Source organism: Sesamum indicum, linkage group LG3 (genome assembly GCF_026168435.1).
Source record: "Sesamum indicum cultivar Baizhima isolate 11 linkage group LG3, ASM2616843v1, whole genome shotgun sequence".
NCBI lineage: Eukaryota > Viridiplantae > Streptophyta > Magnoliopsida > Lamiales > Pedaliaceae > Sesamum > Sesamum indicum.
Window position 1 is genome coordinate 2,639,669 of NC_142659.1, and position 5,553 is coordinate 2,645,221.

Below are 5,553 nucleotides of genomic sequence, written 5' to 3' on the forward strand. Positions count from 1 at the left end.
GGAAAATTAAAAAAGGACAGAAAATTGGCTGCATTAGAACTTTGATGATCTCCATTTTTATGGACATCTTGAAAGTCATGGACTCCACATCATTTCTGCATTCTGAATTACAATTGAGTGCATATGTAATGTAGAATGACAAAGAAGTAACTGTTTAATTTTTAAACTGAGAACTATCCTTCTAAATATATAAGCTTTGAAAGCAACACATTTAACCGATTACTGCAGCAGGTACTTTTTAGAGCCAGTACTAAACAATCTCAATTTCTTTTTGTTACAGATGTCAAATTCTCAATCTCAATCTTCACCTACTGTAGACTTATCAGATGCTCAAGATCAAGGCATAAATATGAACATGGTTCATAATCAGGTCAGTGGTGATCATGTTGACTTTGATGTTGATAAGGGTATGGATATGTCAGAGGATGAGGATGATATTCCACTTGATTCTAAGAAAAGAAAAAAGAGGGTAGTGACTTCTAGATCACCTTGGTGGGACCATTTTCATAAATTTTACTGTGAAAAAGATAAAGTGCAAAAGGCTAGATGCAAATATTGTACTAGGGAAATCAAAGCCGATCCAAAAGTACATGGAACTAGGCCTTTAAAGAACCACTTTGAATCTTGCAAGAATAAACCTCATGATGTTTCCACCAATCAGACGAGATTGTCTTTTCAATCAATTCGTTTAGGCGAAAAAGAGGCCCCGCTTGTCAATTGGAGATTTGATCAAGAGAAAATTAGAGAGGCTTTGTCTTATATGTTGGTTGTAGATGAGCTCCCATTTAAAACAGTTGAGAATTCTGGATTTAGACATTTCATATCGGTGGCTTGTCCAATGTTTGCTATTCCATCAAGAAGGACAATAACAAAAGACATTTTCCATATGTATGTCAATGAAAGAGCAAAATTGAAGTCATTTATTAAGAATCATGCTCAAAGGGTTTGCATTACAACAGACACTTGGACATCTATTCAGAAAGTCAATTACATGTGTCTCACTGCTCATTTTATTGATGATGAATGGAATTTACATAAGAGAATTTTGAATTTTTGTCCAATTATCGGACACAAAAGTGAAGAAGTTAGTAGAGGTGTTGAGAAATGTTTGCTTGAATGGGGTATTGATAGGATTTTTACGATTACTGTTGATAATGCATCTTCTAATGATGGAGCTATGGTTTATTTGAAAAAGAAACTTGAAAACTGGGGTCAAAATATTTTAGGTGGAAAATATGTGCACATGAGGTGTATAGCACATATAATCAACCTTGTGGTTCAGGATGGTTTGAAAGGGAAGGATGAGCATGAGGCAATATCTCGTATTAGAGGGGCAGTTAGGTACGTGAGAAACTCTCCGGCTAGGTACAAAAAATTTCAAGAATGCGCTGAATTTATTGAAACAAAGAAGTTATTGTCTCTTGATGTACCTACCAGATGGAATTCCACCTATTTGATGTTAGAAGCTGCGACATGTCTTAAAAGGGCATTTGATGCTTATGAAGATATTGATCTTGCTTATAAGAATGATCTTTCAAAGAAACCATTTGATGGGGTTCCTATTGAATCTGATTGGGATAGGGCAAAGATGCTATTGAAGTTTTTGAAGCATTTTTACAATCTCACATTGTGCATTTCCGGTTCTTCATATGTCACATCTAATATTGTGTTTCATGAAATATGTGAAGTTGATTTGCTTCTCCGACGATGGTTGCATAGTGATGATATTGAATTAAGTGATATGGCAAGAAAAATGAAAGAAAAATTTGACAAGTATTGGGGATCAATTGAAAAGATGAATATGGTTTTGTATTATGGTGTGATACTTGATCCACGTCACAAATTGGGGTTTGTAGAATTTTCCTTTGATAAATTATATGGTGGTATTGGACAAAATGATGTAATGAAAGAGAGGGTACGAGATGGTCTTCATGAGTTGTTCAATGACTACAAGTTAAGATATGGACACGCTCTTCAAGGAACTTTAGAAAGCCCGGGTTCATCGTCTAGTCGTGTTTCTTCATCTTCTTCCTCATCAAAAGAAATGTTTATGCATGATGAAGAGAGCGAGACTCGCAGGTTTTCTTTACAACAAGAGTACATGATGTACATGACAGGAGGTAAAGATCACGTAAAATCAGAGTTAGAGAAGTATCTCGGTGAGGATGTTTAAGAGTATAGGGAAAAGTTTGATATATTAAAATGGTGGAAAGTGAACACTCAGAGGTTTCCGATTCTCTCAAAGATGGCTCGAGATATATTGGCAGTTCCTGTCTCGACTGTTGCTTCAGAGGCCGCATTTAGCACTGGTGGACGTGTTCTTGATGCATTTAGGAGCTCACTATCTCCTAAAATTGTTCAAGCCATTATTTGTGCTCAAGATTGGATCCGTAAAGATTTCAAGCCAATAAGCATAGAAGAAGATTTAAGTGAAATTGAAATGTTTGAGCAAGGTACTTTTTATTTTCTCTTTTGCTTTGTTTTATATTAAATTCTATATACTTTTATTTATATTAATCTCAATTCTTTTTTTTTTGTTTTCTTGTAGAGTTGACAAAATTGGGAGTCGATTCAACCATAATTGATATTTGACTGGACTACTTTGGACTTTGGAGTTTGGACTTTGGAATATTTTGGATGTGGTACTTCACAATTCACATTATTGTAAATTGATTATTAGAATGTAATGACTTGATGGATTATTTTGTTCATGTTGATATTTGCAAAAATTGAATGTCTCTTGTGACTCTTTGCCATTGCAATTTATTTTATGAATAAAATTTGATTACTTCATAATTAAAAAAAAAAAAAATTAAACTCGGGCAAAACTACCCGAACCCGACAGTCGGGTACCCGAACTCGTCGGGTACCCGACTAGCCGGGTACCCGCCCTACTCGGGTTCGGGGTCGGTAGTGTTGTACACTACCCGACGAGTCGGGTACCCGACCCGTGGAACCCGAACCCGAGGTACCCGACCCGACGCCCACCCCTAGCTGAATCACTTATTTTGTATTCTAATGGGCCACATCATGTCCAGAGTGGTAAGTCAGTTAGAGTTAGTTGTCTTCTTTTCTCCGTATTTAAGCTCTGTAACTTCCATAGCAGCAGAATGTAACAGATTTACGAAGCTCATACGAATTCCATGGCTTTCTCTGTACATTGTGTCCTTCACACTCCTTTCTTTGATCTGCACTCTGAATGGTGAAGAGACCCAACTCCGGAAGTGCCAAATTGGAATATCCTCATGCACTCCTCGACCGAGGGGGATAGTGAGAATCTCATCGTGATCGACAAGCAGAAAATTAGTCTCGATACATTCACTACACCAGTTCCCCACATGGTTATCAATGATGATGCTTTCTGGCGCAACAGCTATGTGGGGGGAGGGAGCGCTATAATTGGACGGAATGTAGATGGACGTGGGATCCAGGGATCCAATCCTAGTTGAACAGAAGAGCCTGACCCAATTTGGTAATGTAAACCTGCACGAATAAGAGGTTTGGCAGAAAGGATACTTCTCCACACAAGAGAGGGCCTAGAGCTAATCTTGGCCTCAAGAATAGACGTACCCGGGAAGTATCGCTCTTGAAGAATCTGATAAGCCAATGAGTGCCGGTTCGTGAGGAGGCGCTAGAACTTTTTTGGCCAGCATATCAAAGTTGAAGGCTCATAGATACCGAAAACCTAAACCTCCATCCATTTTCCTTATACACAGGTGGCTCCAAGCAATCCTGTGGACCTTTTGTTGTCCCCGGTTTATGCCACCAAAACTAAGCACACAGACTAAATAGCATGAAGCACGACATCGGGGATGCGAAAAACACTCATAGCAAAAATAGGAATTGCTTGGAAGACCGCTTTAATTTCCCTACTTGAGACAGTAATTTCTCATTCCACCCAAAGATGCGCTTCCAAACTCGTCCCAGAGTCCATTAAAGACGGCACGTTGAGAGCGGCCCACCACACCTGGGAGGCCCAAATGTTTTTCGTGCATAGCCTCCTATTTGAGGCCGACACCGCAGCTAGCTCCTCCTGTGTAGTTTGGGAGAGAAGTTCCTACTGAACACTATTGTTGATTTACTGAAGTTGATCTCTTGATCTGAAGCTTTAGTATAAACGTCCGAAGTGTCTACTACACAATGCATAGCTTGCACCGTTGCCAGGTCAAAGGTGAGTGTCATCAGCAAAGAGGAGGTACAACACCCACATGGCTTTACGGCAAATAGCAATACCCTCCACTCCACCATCCCGCCATCAAGCAATGAGCTTAACACCTCTGTACACAATAGAAATAATATGGGGAAAAAGGATTCCCCTGTCGGATACCACGTTCTGGTTTCAAAAATCCAAACTGACTAAAGCAGTAGGAAATTGAGGAAACACAAAGCATAATAAGGGAAATGAAACGGAGTGGGAATCCTAGTCTAATTAAAACACGCTCAAGGAAAGCCCATTCGATCTTGTCATATGCTTTGCTAATTTCAAGCTTGAGAGCCATATGACCATTGACACCCCTAGTTTTGTTGTTTTGTTGATAAAGCTAATAGTCATTTTCTTCTTTGCAGTCAACAACCGTTACAGTGTGTTGTACTTTGTTGCATTCTCAGGCTCTCCAACCAGGTGATATTTTATTCTTCCCGTTTTCTACATGCGATTATTATTTTGAGTTAGCTTACTAATTTGTTTCATTCTTTGAACTATAAAAAAATTGATTTCTTATCTTTTTATTGAAATTTTAGTCTCATGACATATCATAAAAAAGATTGGTAGATCTTTTTCCAAAAAACAACTGCAATATGCTCGGAACGAAAGATGTCTCAAGCTCTCAAGTATAGGCAACTCGCATTTTATGATGTTGACCTCTTAAAGGTATTTTATTAAATCTACCTATATACAAAACTTATCAGAATGTATCCTTTCATATATATCCAAAAGATTTAACTTCTTTTATGAATTCTTATTTAACCATTGTATGTTGTCTTTCAATAAACCTTATGTATTGTCGACTTTTTAAACTTTTTGTGATTTATATGTTAATATATGTTGTTGATTCATTTGCTAACTAAATTTATAGGGACTCTTTGAGTAATATGGTTATATAGTAATATTTATTCCCTAACCATATTAATATGTTGTAATGTCAAAGTTTTGGCTACTGAGTGTCATTTGCTGGACAGACAAGTCATTTTAAAATAGCTGTAGATGGCACCTGGTAGATTGATAGCAAATGAGCTGGAAACCTATGAATAATAGATTCTCGGACTTTTCAGACAGACAAGGCAAGACTTAGCCAACTTGGTGTATCTCAACCAATTCAAGTTCAAATCGTTCACAGATTTTTTGAATTGTTAGCTGATTCAAAGAGCTTTCAAGCAGTATAGGACCCTCTATAAAAAACTCTCTTACCCTGCTTTGTACATACCTATATATAGAGGCCTTGTGCAGTCATTTAGTAACATCAATATTCACTCTCAAACTATCACTTATTCTCTAAACTCTCTCTCGTTTTTAGGCTATTTTAAGCTTTCATTTTGCACTCCAAACGAATATAT

General features: G+C 37.7%; 1 pseudogene; it reads left to right on the plus strand.

Moving 5' to 3' along the window:
* Window positions 1-1,243: 1,243 nt before the first annotated feature.
* LOC148788574 (zinc finger BED domain-containing protein RICESLEEPER 2-like) lies at window positions 1,244-3,449 on the plus strand (annotated as a pseudogene).
* Window positions 3,450-5,553: the final 2,104 nt, after the last annotated feature.